Source organism: Mastomys coucha, unplaced genomic scaffold (genome assembly GCF_008632895.1).
Source record: "Mastomys coucha isolate ucsf_1 unplaced genomic scaffold, UCSF_Mcou_1 pScaffold22, whole genome shotgun sequence".
NCBI lineage: Eukaryota > Metazoa > Chordata > Mammalia > Rodentia > Muridae > Mastomys > Mastomys coucha.
The window spans coordinates 189,729,467-189,743,276 of record NW_022196905.1 but is presented as its reverse complement, the minus strand read 5'-3'; the positions used below and the strand labels follow the sequence as shown (position 1 = coordinate 189,743,276).

The window sequence follows — 13,810 nt, the reverse complement described above, 5'->3', positions numbered from 1 at the left end:
GGGGAGTGCTAGTATATGAATTGTGTAATAAACATTCTATGCACAATAAATGAGGCAAAATAGCTGGGAAAATGTGTGAGGAGGAAGAAGCTGAGAAAGGATTATAAAATATCTTTATGAACATTAGCATAACAGAGGAGATACAGTTTTCTGGCTCTATTCTTTTGGTGAAGTGTCTTTAGAGTGTGGCTTCCATTGTATCCTATCATTTCGATACATGCTGCACAAGCCATAGACCTGTTAAATCTATAGTTCCTTCTGCCAGGTTTGCTGCTGTTATTCAGTACATGTCAGGTATGCTCTTTAAGTGGTAAATTTACAGTGTATACAGTAACAGGCTTTCTGAAACACCTTCCCTTAAAATATAAAATAGAATATGCAGGCAGCAATAGACACCAGCAGCATCCAGTCTTGTCTTTTGAGCCAGAGAGCAGAGATTTCTTTGGCTTCTATAACATCGCTCTATTGCCCTAGTCAAGTTTGTTAGAAAACCTCCATGTTACCACATAATTATTAGAGCTCATTGTGATCAGATATATATATCCCCATTCCCAAAAGCAGAAATGCATATACTTATATGTATGCTTTTTACATTTCTGCTTTATCTGATGTTTATTTTTTGCAATGTTTATGTTTCAGAACTTACATATTATTGCTTAAGGCATCTTGCCATGTTTCTACTGTTTTATCCTTTGGTTTCCACAATTCGCTTGTTCTTGGAAGTGAGCAAACTCCTTTGTTTTTGCTTTTCAGAGAATGTATTGTGATTCCTCTCTCTCTCATTATGGAGAGGGAAGGGTTAATAGCTATTAGTAGGTAGCTTTCCCTTCTTGAATCTGAACGAGCTTTTAAAATTTGTTTTCCCTCCCTGAATTTATAAATATTTTAATCAATAATGTATCTATTATTTCCCAAGTGAGCCCTAAGGAGTATGTTTGATGGCCTCACACAGCCATTCCAGGAGAACAGACTCTCTCAAGCAGCTGACAACAGTGAGCCCAGCTCTGTTTCCGCTCTCCCGAGTCCCTGTATTTTTAGGTTAGCTAGCAAAGGCACACTCACTCCATCACTGGACCAATGAAATTGATGTGTTGTGCAAGGTCCCTCACTCCCTTTTGCTGAACTTGCACTGTATTGTCCATCGCATATTCCGTGCCATGCTAGCCTGGAACAAAAGGCAGTCATCAGAGGAAAACAGAGTCTGCCCTCCACATCATAATTGTACTTGATCAGCATCAGCTCTGCATCAATAATGAGACAGGGGTCCAATAATGATGTTGGCAATGAAACCACAGAATCAAAGCATCCGTGGTTTCCATGAAGTGACTATCCAAGGTAGGAACTGGTGCTTTGGATGGATTCTCGCCTTCTTTCTCATAATGCCACAGATGATTGAGAACCTGTGCCCTTTGTATTGTTTGGCATATTCCCTTCCCGTTGTTGCCTCTCATGCCAACTAGAGAACTACACTTTGCTTTCATATATGACATCCTTGCTTTTAAAAATCTAATTAAAACTTTCCTTTTGGTCCTTAGGTAGAAAGATGGCTCTGCTGAGATGGGCTCTTAATTAATGCACTGAGAGCCTGTGAGTCCCACCTCTCAACAGGAATGATTGACGTCCAAGGATACATAAATTATACTAATTGAGCTCTGCCTCTGTATAGGCTTTCCACAGCCAACTCATCAGAGAAGCTAGGTGAGTAGACCAGCATAAAAAGTTACTCAATATGTTCTGAGCTTTCCCAGAGGGTGGAGAAGGCCTTTCCAGGCCATTGCACATTTACAAGCACAGAAGCGAGCTCTTTTCTTCAGTTTTGAATGCAGGTTTTGTGTTGTGGGGCTTGCTTTTTTTTTTAATTATAAAAATTAACATTTTAACATAACCATTTAAATTGGAATAATCACGTTCACCCTACATGGTCCATGCAGCAAGACTTACAAGCCAATGGCAGCATGTAGAAAATCACTTGGCATCATTTGTTGATGTTAAATTGTGTTGCATAGCAACCAGTGCATATGCTACAAAGAGATTGTTTGAAATCAAATCCAATCTTAGTCCTAGAATTTAGGTTTCAGAAATGTACCTAGTTGTAAAGAGCCTAGTCCCCAGTTTTAGCCACAGATGATACTAAAATGTTCCCTGTATATTCATCCTGGAATAAATGGATGGATATAATTAAGACTGCCTGAAATCTAATAAATCATTTGACATAATCTAGTAATATAACAATATAAAGTAAAACTCATAGATCAGGTCTATTTGCTTTAGGTGAGGATACTAAGCTATGTTAGACACTAAATTATTTCTTTAAATCATATTACCTTTAAATAATACTACTGAAATATATGTTTTACTCAAAAATATAAGTAGGATTTGAGCCTTATTACATAACATTTTTAAAGGAAAAGAAGAAGATACTATACTAAGGGATAACTAAGCATAAAATGCTATTCTGGAATGAATATTAGTGTAAAAACTAGCAAAATAAGGAAATATGTCAGACATTAAAAACACTGGTTCAAGGTTAGAAATATCAAATGAATGACTGAACCTAAATACCCATTAACACTAGACAAAATATCATAGAAGGAAATAGGAGTTGACTCATGGAATATTCAGGCCACTGTGAACTGGGAGCAAGAATGAAAAGATCTGAAGTTTCTACAGCCACTAGAAGACCATGTGCCTCCACTATATTTCTCTCTGTCTGCCTCACCACACTTTACTGGATCTGGTCTTTCAAGAAAAAACTGGAGCCTCACTTAAGATACCATAATAAAATGGCCACCTCTTTATCAAAAATCATTGTTACCCATGAGAAAAATCAGAAGTGGAGTAAAAATTGAGAACATGTCAACAAAATCTTAACTTGATAATCTTGTTTAAAAAAAAAAAACTATAAGCTGCCTTTACCATCAGGAACACCTCACAGCAGCTAAAATGGGAGGGGAATAAAAACCATTGGCTGGCTGCTTTTCTGGAAAACATTTTATAAGTTAGTGGATAAAGGTATCCACATATAATGTGTTAATGTGCATGAGGCACACATAATATTACATTTCTGTTCAAAAAATTATATTGGTCTAATTGACCAAGAAACCTATGCTTCCAAAAGCTAATGTTTACTTTCCTGTTCTGTAATTGTGTGTCCAGTACTTCCCTTCGTCCCAGATTATGTTCTAGGCAAGGTGTAATGCTTGAAGTGTTACTCTGTAAAATTATACTTGAAATGACTCAACTCCTTCAATAATTTGTGAGCTCAATAATTATGAAAAGGTGCTATCACAGTTTGTACCATTGGTCTCATGCTCATAGAAATATTTATTAGTAGGAAATAAGTAGCCATACATTCCTAATATTGGTAGATAATTCTACTTGAATTCAATTATTTTTAATTTAGCTAACAGAAAAATTAAGGTACATGTCACAACAGCATGTTGATAATACCCCTAGATAAAAGTATATAAAATATACTCCAAGGGTGCTACCCTTTTCTTCCTATGTTCTGGGTAATTATAGTGCTGACGTCTGACAGAAAGCTATAAGTCATTGCCAAATGAAGCAGTCAGCACTATGATGAGCAGGGGCCACCTTGCTCCAAATGAAACCATTAACGTAATAGCCTATCACTCAAGCTAATAAAATCAGCTCTTACTCCCATCTCTCTTAGAACCTGGACCACCACATCCAAGTTCCCAGTAGCTGCATTATGTCACATCACACAGTGATAATGCACCAAGCTCCTCTACACGTACATGCACACATGTGTGCGTGCACACACACACACACACACACACACAATGTGTGTGCACATCAGTAGACTCTTCTCTCATCTTCCAAGTAGAACACTTACCCTGTGGTTGGTGCTCTGCTAATTTGTTGGCATCCTACAGTTACATTTACAGTTCATGTGGTCCTTTAGGTGTGAGGCTGCCCATCTGTTAACATACTACTGCGGTTTGAAATCTCTGGGTTAATTACTTGGTTGTAATTTCTTAAATTGTGTGGATATATCTTTAAATATTTGTTAGCATTTTTAATAAAATATGTATAGGAAAAAGCAAAAATGTACTCTAATAACCCTTTTGAATTATTACCTGCTTTTATTATTTTAACTTGTGAAATGAAATGATTTTCATGGTTAGAGAAACAACACAGATACTCACAAGTTTCTTTTCTCCAATACAAATACTAGTTATAATTACTTAATTTTTCATAGAAATTTATATCCTCTTAAAACATCTGTATGCCATGTTTTCATTTCCAAACAAATATTATGAGGATTTTTTCTATTAATTGACCTAGATAATAAAATAAAATGACTTTCTAAGCATTGTGGGTTACCCCTCTTGTGAGGACAGACCAATGTACAGTGTGAGTGTGTGTGTATCTGTGTGTGTGTGTGTGTGTGTGTGTGTGTGTGTGTGTGTGTGTGTGTGGGTGTGTATGTGTCCAGGTGGAATATACTGGTAAGTACCACTGAAAAAGCTAAACAGAGAATGTGGTCACAGGTACTCTACAAGTATACAAAAATTCTTGTTAGGAGAATGAAGTTCGAGGAGGAAATAATTAAGTGAGGTTAAGGGAGGAACCCTGTGACAATCTATGGAAGAGTTCTGAGTTCTGTTCCTAGCAGGGGAAAAAAATACCTCTTGTAAATCTCTTTAGTATGAGCAGGAAAGTAAAAGAAAATCATTCAGATTATCTATCACACACCACTGTCATAACTTCTACTCTATACAGAAGTGATGTTTATAAATGACATTTTGAGAGATACATGACTGGATATATTTTTAATTACATTTTAAATTTATTTTGCTGACATACACAGGATTGTGTTTCATTGTGACTTTTGCATGCACATATACCATTACATTTGCTCTCACTCTCTAGGCCCACTGCCCTGCATTCTTGCTTTTATTCTCTTGCTGGTTCCCTTTCTTCTCTTAATGGACATTCCTGGTTGTAATGTTGAGGCTATAATAAAGAGTAAGAAAGGCAGAAAGGAATGCTGGTCAGGTGATTATTTTAATTACCCAGGTAAGACTTGATAGCACTTTGGACTAAGATGATTGAGAAAGAAATGATAATATATTTTATATTTTTTATATAAGAAAAGGTAAAAAGAGCAGACTATTCATAGCATAATATCATAAGCTCAGTTTGATCTATTAGGTGTCCAATTGGAAACTTAAAGTGAACAAAACAATGTGCAAGTCCATATTCACGTCCAGGCTCACACTGGGACTTTCTCTTATCAATGCTCCTCTAGAATCAAACTATTTTGATTTTTTGTTGGTTATTTCATTTATTTACATTTCAAATGTTTTCTTCCTTCTCAGTTTCCCCTCCACAAAACCCCTATCCCATCTCCCCCCTCCCTGCTTCTATGAGGGTGCTCTTCCACCCTCCTACCCACTCCTGCCTCACTGCCATAGCATCCCCCTATACTGGGACATCAAGCTTCCCCAGGACCAAGGGCCTCCCCTCCCATTGGTGGCACATAAGGCCATCCTCTGCTACATATGCAGCTGAAGCCATGGGTCCCTCCATGTGTAGTCTTCAGTTGATGGTTTAATTCCTGAATCTTATACCATAGTGCTCTGTTTTGTTATACCATGAAATTAGAAATTCTTTACTGATCTCTTCCCCTCATCTGTCTTCCTGGAGGACTGTTCTAGTCTTATTAAAATGGGAACCATGAAAAGTGTAGTGTCAAATCAAGTATAGTTTTAAAAGTGTGTGTGTGTGCACTTGCACGCATGGACATGCATGCCTGTGCACTGATGGATGTGCCCTCAGCATAGTGTTTCCAAGTGTGTGCTGTCATGCCCAGCTTTTGCATGAATGCTGGGGAGCCTAAGCTCATGTTTGCCAACACTTTAGCTTCTCATCCATCTTCCCTGTGCCCGTCAAGATTTTTAAACGTGAATTAAATTATTATTAAATTCAAAGACAAATTTAAGGGAGCTCAATAAGTCTGAACTCTACAGCATACCAAAAACAAATAGAGATACAATGTCAAAGTTATACCTCAGAGGCTGATTGCTCTGAGATTTTCCATGAGAAAGTTCTGGGTTCAAATCCCTACCACTGGAAAAAGCAAACAAACCACAACAACAACAACAACAACAAAATGTTGAAAGTGAAATGCTGAGTAAATGTTATCGCCTACTTACTCTTTTCTCTTTTAAAGATTTATTTTTATTCATTTGCATGAGCGTGTATTGGCTTGTATGCCCTGTGTATGGTGGTGGTGCTAGAGAGTGTTCCCTTGGAAGCCAAAAAAGAATGTCAGATCCTGTGGACCTAAAGCTCCTAGGCAGTGAGGTGGGTACTGGGATCCTACCTCTGGTTCTATGCAATGGAAGCACATGCTCTTAAGTCCACAGTTTTCTCTCTAGCTGCTCATTTACTCATTCTAGTTTAAGATCCCCACTAGACTGTTCAAGTTTTCATATGTGTGACCTATGCCTTTATTTATGTACATACATTTTACAAATGCAGGCGTGTGTGTACTTTTTCTACCATTAATTTGGTTGATAATAAAAATATTAAATGCTCAATTGGCCAACATGTATTCTTTGCTTTGAGATATTGGGCTACTATTTTTGTATCAAAATTACAAATTCCTAACACATATTTCCTCCACATTTTGCTAGTGGCAGTTTGTACAGTAGCCAGAAGGTAACTAAGGAAACAGATTTTTCATGTTTTCAGAGGTAGATGTACCCGAGATGGAGCATCCTATGTACATGCAAAGAGGAGGCTGTAAAAATAAAATATGTTAGGTTGGATAATCATCTATAATGTTAACAGTCCAATTGCTTGTCATGAGGAGGAAGGTTGTGCTTTAATTAAGCAATAAGACATGACAGGGTGTAAATTATGGAGTAATAATTCTTGTCTAGTATATTGTTAGACAAGAGGCCAAGAGCCAGATGTCATTGCCTATACTATGATAGAATTATTATGCCACAATTTCAATCTAGAACATTGCAAAAGAATTCTAAAATATTCTTCAAATAATTTGGCTAAATTAAAAGTATCTATTACACATATTTCTTAAATTCTAAATGAGAGAATCCTCACTCTAATTATGTAAGATCCTGGACATTAGCATTTACCTGTGTGGGAAAACAGAGCAAGAATATAGAGGAAAGGTAACTTAATAATTGATTATTTGGTTCCTAGGGAAAAGACACATTGATTTATCAGATCAGAAATGATGATGATTACTAACTTTGGAGGAAATTAAAATGAGTCCCTTTGGGCTGCTGTTTTGCTTCATAGAGCAGGACTAACTAACAAATAAATCTAGCATAAATCATGAGGAAAAAAATACTCATCCCTGAGAAAACTTGACAACGGGTAGAGCCAATTAACAGTTCTTTGGATCCTTTTGGAATCCATATGACTTGTTAAATCTTATGCTTCCCCCTGGTACATGCCATTTTGAAGATCTCCTTTTGTAAAAACATTAAAACAGATCTCTTATCACAGGAAAACACATTGTTTGAAATAGCACATTTTTTTTTTATAAGAGAAAATTCATTTCTGCCCACTCAAAAGAAAAGTGTTTGAGGGCGAGTCTGTGACTATAATAAAGAAGGTCTCTCCTTTTCATCTGCGGAGTGCTGTGGCAAGCAGTGTTTCAAAAGAAGGTTTCTTTTGAAAGTTATTATATTTTTGTGCTTTTATTACCAATATTGTATACATTTAGGATGGTTGATGTATTAACAAGTTCAGCTTCTTTTGTGGCTATTGCAAGATGAATGTTATGTTACACTTCAGAATTTCAAGGCTGTCTCTTTTAAGTTAATGTACTTAATCATCAAATTTGACCCCTCTTTGTACACACAATGACTAGAGGTTTCTCAATATACAGATCAAATAATAAAGATGAGGTAATTTTAAAAGGCTGTAGAAATACCCTCTTTCCCTCTAGTATGCCAATTAATCTAGCCCAGGACCATTATTTTATACAACTGGATTAATAGTTGTGTCTTCCATCATCACTTATATTAATATAATCCCTCCCATGTTCAAAGAACTAGAAGCCAAATTATCAGCTATGAAACTCTTAGCAGAGAATGTCAACCCATTCAGTCTAGGACTGTTGAGCACCTGCCATTGCCCATTCTGAGAGCTTCCACTCTGTGCGGTGGCTAAGCATCTTCAGTCTCCATGACTGGTGGCACGTCTTCACCAGCACTGTGACAGAAAGGAAGTCCTGCAGTGTTGCCCAGAGGCAGTGGCTTCATCATGTCTGGAACCAACTGTCTGTCATCTCTGCAGAACAGATCTCACAATCATGGGATCGGATCATAGATCATAACTTTAAGCAGCCCCTTCCTTCACTGGGGATTAATTCGAGACTAGGCATCCCATATGGATGTTAGGGGTATTGTTGGACTGCCTCCATGATGGTCTCTAGGTGGCAGGGAGGAAAAGCCTGACATATAAGGTAAGGACACAGAAAAGAAGACAAGACAACCAGTGTCCAAATTCAGCCTTCTAGTCAGTAAGACTGTGTGTCATCGTTATCTAACATCTGGACTCTTCCCTATCCCTTCCTAACTTCATCTTATTGCTTATTATTTCAATCTTTGTCAAATTCGCTCTTTTGAAAACCCTCCGCTGCACATCAGCCTGGACTCCCACTCCTAATTTCTTTCTTATGCACTCGGTTGTTTTGATACTGTCTCAGGCTGAGATACTGTCTCAGGCTGACCATCAAGTGGGATTCTCTGGATTAAAATGATATATCCAAAAGGACACCATCTGTAATTTCTCACAGGGGTGTTCCTAATATAAGTTCTTGAAATGCCTTGTTGCTAGACATGGATTTAAAGTGGAATGTGAGTGCCGATCAAAAACAAAATAGGGAAGGTGATATGTTTTGTCACACATAACAGAGCTGTCATTTTATACTTTTGGGTAAGAGTCACTAAGAAGGCAGCTGGAGAGTTAGGCCAGCTGCGGAAGCACTTGCTGCTCTTCCAGAGGTCCCAGGTTCAGAGTCATGTAACTCACAAGTTACTTACATTTGTATAATACAGCCACTTTTAACTCCCATTCCAGGGGATCTGACACCATCTTCTGGATTCAGTGGGCAGAGCCATGCACATGATGAACATACATAGATGCAGGCAAACCGTCAAATATGTAAAATAAAATAGGCCTTTTAGGCTTCAGGGGAAAAAAAAAACAACAATCATTATTGGCACAGCCCTACCTTTATTTCCCAAACTTCTGTCGGCTTCAGAGACATCATGGAAATGACGGCAATATCATGAAAAAGTTAATCCACTGGAAACCTCTTGGTTTCTGAAATATAATAGTAAATCAGTTTTTTAAAGTATGGAATCTAATGGGACCAAGGTGGGAAGGGGAAGAAAGAGGAATAGAAAGAAAATAATCAACTAAAAACAGCTCAGTAGCAAGGAAACACGTGGCAAAACACAATCCATCACCTGGAGACAATTCAGGCCTTGTCCTGCAGCCACTCACAGTATAGAGGATTAGTGTTCCTACCAAAAAACCTAATGTCAGATGGAGAGAGATATAATTATAGCTCATCTGCAAAGTATGCATTGGCTTAGTGCACAGTATACTATTGAATGAAACAAGATAATAATATTCAAGTTTTGAAATACATGGAGTAGGGGGAAGCAGGCACAAAAGCAGAAAAAAACTAAACTCCATGTGTACAAATTAGCATCGAGACACCTGAAGGCAATAAGATGTACACCTGGTACGCAAAGAACTCTGGGTCAGGTGTTCCTCGTGCAGAAATACTTTTAAAGTGAGGAGGTTGGTTGGGGTCCCATATAACCAGCTACTCTGAAAGCATAAAAGAGAAAAATGTGTCCCTCACTAGAGCAAGGGCGCATCCTGCAGCACGGCACCCTTTTCTAGTGGATTCCCATCCCCACTCTTCATAATTCAAAACAGGCAGGCAGCAGGCTGTGCAGATGGAGATGTAGCAGCCAGAGTCCACATGGAGCATTATAGATCTGGCTAGTTGTCTAGTTAACAGTCAGCTATTTTTGGATAATACCCACAGTTGTGTTGCAAAAGTGAAAGGGGGGGGAAGTATAGATTCACACAAATCTAGTGTATAAAAACATTTGTACAGGTTGGTATAGGACTTGGGCTGTTTCCTGAAATTGAGACTGAAGATTACTCAAACTGACTTCCATCGGAATCGGCAACATGGAGAATGTATTGAAAGGATACTGTGGGTCACGTTGGTAACATATCACACCAGTTTAGATCCCCAAAGAAATGCTGTAGGCACTGATTATTATTTGTGTGTATCTTGTTTGTTTTCTTGCTTTGAACAAGCAGATGGCAGAGTGGCTTGGAGACTTCCCGGCTTGTCATACCAACATAGGACACTAGATACCAAGGAGGCTCTGAGTAACTGTGTGTGCATCAAAATGATGGGCTGGGATTTCTCAGCCTGCGGGCAACACTAGAGATTGATCTCTAGTTAATAGAAGTTGGAAGTTCATTTAGGTAGTAAAGCAATCTGGAGAATCAAATGCGTGCCTTTGAGAAGTATGCTCCTTGGGAGAAAAAAAAATATTCATTTATTTCGTTTGTAGTACCGGAGATTTAAACTATGACCTAATATATGATATTGATGATGTATGTCCATCCCTCTGTATTTTACTATTATTTTGCATATAGTCTCACTAAAATGACCAAATTGACTTTAAGCTCACTTTGTAGTCTAATCAGACCTTGAATTTGTGAAATATTTACCTGACTTAGTCTCTTAAGTTCTTACGATCATGACATACCAAGCATAACTTAAAAATACTGTTTATAATAATAAATACAGTTATATGTTGATAGATATTCAAGTTATCTTTTAGGGTCTAAATCAGGTTAGTGATCACAAAAATCCAGTCCTATATAAAGACCAATTATCGTCCTGGTGTATGCAACAAAAAGGGAGCTGAAGGTATCTGCAGTTGTTTTAGCAATGGAGAAGAAATAATAATGAACATGGTATGGCACATTTAAAAAGGCATTCTACTTGCTGGCTCTGTGTTCTAGGTCCCTAAAACAAATGAGATAATAAAGATACTTATACTCAAGTTGGAACATGTATAAAGTATATTTTTTAAAAGAAAGTACACAGTACATGATTTGGATGTCCCAAAAGAGAGAAAGTATTAGGCTGGATGATAAAGACATTTCCTAAATAAGAAACATGGAGAAATATGTCTACCAAAAATAGATGATATTTCAAAAGGTGAAGGAAGGGCACTTCGATAGCAAGGGAAATCACATAGGAAAGATGAGTGGGATGTTATCCCACTTACATGAATATGATTATTAATCTGGTGGGGATGAGCCATAGTCACTGTGACTGGGAGGTAAGTGGACATCACTGGATTTATACTCTTGGGGACCATGATGCCAGATTCACATGGCCACAACCACAGTTCTTACTGCAGAACTGAACATTCTAAAGTGTCCCTAAGGGTCCAAGAGCAATTTATGCCATTTTCATTCCATTTTTTCGTAATTGCCTTTGATTAGTATAATACACAACCTGAATCAAGTGTTCTAGTGTTGGTTACTGTGTGTGTTCAAGGTCCCCTCTGCCCTGGGTATTATTACCTTCTCATGCTTTGTTAAGTTCTAGAAAATCAACTGTAAAGTACAATGCTGCCTACTGCCTGCCAGTGAGGGCTTCCTGGTTTCTCTATTTAACATCCTAGACTTAACCCAGTACCAGTGGCATGGGAAGGCCTATCACTAAAGGAACCATCAATTAGAGGCGGATCCCTCCTCATTTTCGTCCACATATCCAAGACACAAGGTTTTGTGGACTGCCTCTGATTCTAAGAATAATTAGAGGCGAGGAAAACATGTTTCCTATCTTGTACTTTAAAATTACATAATTTAGTAATTGTGAATTGTTAAGTTCGTTGTGACTTTTATGAACTTTTCAAAATGTTGTAAAGATTCTTTCTTCTCATACAGTCTTTTTTGAAATTTTTACCAGAAAATTAAAATGAGGAAATTTTTTCCTTGGTATATGTTCTGGGAAAATAATTCAGATTCTTGTAATCATAGGTCCACCACATCCTTGATAAACTAAGGAGTTGAAACCACCTGGCTAGAAACTGGAGTGTGTAAACTGTGCTAGACTGGTGTAAATCTAAAAAGTTGAAGTAGCTATTTCAGAAATCAGTTCATTAAATTAAACACAACATGCCATATTTGGCTCAAAACCAAGCAATTTTGAACTCTAACATGGATTTCAGGAGATACCACAGGTCTTGGGCTGTGGCCTCAGCATCCAGAATTCTGTGCTTTATCCCCAGTGATGTTTTTCTCCTGCCTCTCCCATGCCTGTTGTGTATGGATGTGAAAGCAAGCAATTACCTGGAAAAACAAATGACAAATCATGGCGTGGTGGATCTTTCTGGGCTCGATGTTAGCATGGTTTACAGCATTTCCCAGGAGTCTTTCTTGATCTGAGAAATATTGCTCCTGATTGCTGCTCTGGTTGTTAAAAGTAAAACACAATCTAATTATATGATCGCTGATGCCCTAAAACCTCATCACTTGTAAGCTAAATCCCTTTCTTGGAGATTTGTGATGACATACAAAACTCTAAATATTGTTAAAGAGCGCCTCTATGCCAGAGGAATTTGCCACTGATCAAGAAATGGGGCAAGAAATGCAGGTAAATGGACATAAAGCTACGCCACGCTGGGCGATTGGAGGAAGCAGCTGCAGACACCGGTTCTGCGTGTTTTCCTTAATCAAATGATAACTTGTGCTCTTCCTGTGAAACAAAGGAAATGTCACCTCCTCTCTAGCCCAACAGTACAGACACCAAGAAAAGCAACTGCAGCTTAAAGAGGAAGGGAAAGCAGTCTCATTGTGGTCCCATTTATACACGAAGAATTTCAATAATAACCATTTCATAAATAGATGAGTACATCTTCTGAATTCTTTTCTCCCCCAAACAACAGAGCTTATCACGCCGCTTTTTTAGAAAATGCAACAACCAGGAGCCTATGAAGCAGGTATTGCTGGCAGGGTGAAATTGTACCCTGTGTGCTTCAAGGTGGCCTGAGAAGGCAACAGGAGTAATAAGAATGATTAAACCCTGTCGGATGGGGTTAGGATTTTAGAGCCTTTCTGCTTCATGACAGGCTGTGACAGTCAAGTGGCACTGAAGCAGAACAAACTCCGTGGCAGTTTGCTGGGAGCTGCGCAACTGTCAAAACTGTTGCACAAAAGCAAATGTTAGGGACAACAACCAGTAGAGTTTGCAGCCTGACTACTGACGGCTAAACCGTGTTCACAGAAGTCGAGGTACTCTCCCTTCTGCACTCAGGCACAAGGCGATCTAGATGTTCTTAAGCTCTGTATCTTGTCAGCATTCCGCAACAAAGAAAGTACAACCAGAGATTGATAATGCTCACATGCGATGCATGTGTAATTTATAAAGTTTGGTGTTTAGAACAATCCTATACAGTCAATAAAACAGAAACTTTGCCTTTGTGTGAAATCTTGTCCCAATTATGCGGCTTGTAAGAATAGGTTACAGGGCAGATGTAAAGTTGCCATCACAGAGAGAGTGAAATACTTCACACCCAGAGCTCAAACAGTGAACTTAGCATTGCCACCAGTTTCCTGAAGAGCTGAAAAAAAAATTACTTTGCACCCATGCGGCTTCACAGGTTTTTATTAGAAGCCACAATAGACACTTTCACTAGCAGTAAATGAGAAACCTCTCCACTTTGTAATAACACGGGGAGAGTGTCTC

General features: G+C 38.2%; 1 protein-coding gene across 11 annotated transcripts in view; it reads left to right on the top strand.

The window, feature by feature from the left end:
* The window catches only part of Tenm3 (teneurin transmembrane protein 3), a 1,282,613-nt gene that overhangs the window by 281,274 nt on the left and 987,529 nt on the right, over positions 1–13,810 (top strand). For all 11 annotated transcript variants that reach the window (XM_031339793.1, XM_031339799.1, XM_031339798.1 and 8 more), the window contains exon 2: positions 1,536–1,698. The gene's annotated coding sequence lies outside the window, so the exon portion shown is untranslated. The remainder of the gene's footprint in view (positions 1–1,535; positions 1,699–13,810) is intronic.